A 1,125-nucleotide genomic window follows, 5' to 3' on the forward strand; every position below is an offset into this window, starting at 1 on the left:
ATCAGATCGACATCTGTGATATGGACGGAGCTCTCGACTCTTTCTTTTATAATAGATTCGACCCAGAAACAACGGAACCGGATCTGTTCAGAGACTGTACATTGTTTAAAACATCTCTCGGGTCTTGTTGATAAGCCTTGTTGGACGCGGTCGCTTATACAAGGAAATCTAATGTAGGGGTCACGTGTTGAAGTTAGATTTTCATTTGTACTGGATAGTTTTTTTCTGGTTTTAGAAAAGATTGGTTTATGATTCTGGTGTAGAGTTTTGTATAGGTTATATTCATTTATGTTCTATTTATCATTGAGTGATTATATTAACTGTAAGAGAATATATATATATATATATATATATATATATATATATATATATATATATATATATATATATATATATATATATATATATATATATATATTATATACAGAGAGAGAGAGAGAGAGAGAAGTCTAACATTAGTCCTAAAGTATATAAAGCTTAAGAATGTATGTGGTAACATTTTTTTATAAGAAAACAGTAAATTAAATGAATAGGTAAAAAGTTTCCAGAATTATGCTAAATTATGCTAGAGTGTTACACACACAAGAAACACACACACACACTAAACGTCAAGCTTAGTTAATGAGTTACAGGGAACTAAAGAGAAATCAAGTAAAAATTGCGCCGAAGTTTCTTCGGCGCAATCGAGTTTTCTGTACAATGCTATATGAGCCGTGGCCCATGAAGCTTTCAGCTACTGCCGGGTGGTGGCCTGTCCTATATCGTTGCTAGAAGCACGATTATAGCTAAATTTAACCTTAAACAAAATAGAAAAAAAAAACTACTGAGGCTAGAGGGCTGCAATTTGGTATGTTTGATGACTGGAGGGTGGATGATCAACATATCAATTTGCAGCCCTCTAGCCTCAGTAGTTTTTAAGATCTGAGGGCGGACAAAAAAATCCATCTCAAAAGTTTTCTTTTACAGAAAACTAAAAAAAAAAAAAGATAATTCTTTAGAACAATTGTGACAAATAATTAAATTATGCTTAATTATCCCTTTACAAAAAGGGTTCATATTACAATAATTGACAACCCCTTGTGAAAAGTTATAATCACGTTTATGAAACAGTGACCTTATTTGACC

Source organism: Macrobrachium rosenbergii, chromosome 32 (genome assembly GCF_040412425.1).
Source record: "Macrobrachium rosenbergii isolate ZJJX-2024 chromosome 32, ASM4041242v1, whole genome shotgun sequence".
NCBI classification, from domain to species: domain Eukaryota; kingdom Metazoa; phylum Arthropoda; class Malacostraca; order Decapoda; family Palaemonidae; genus Macrobrachium; species Macrobrachium rosenbergii.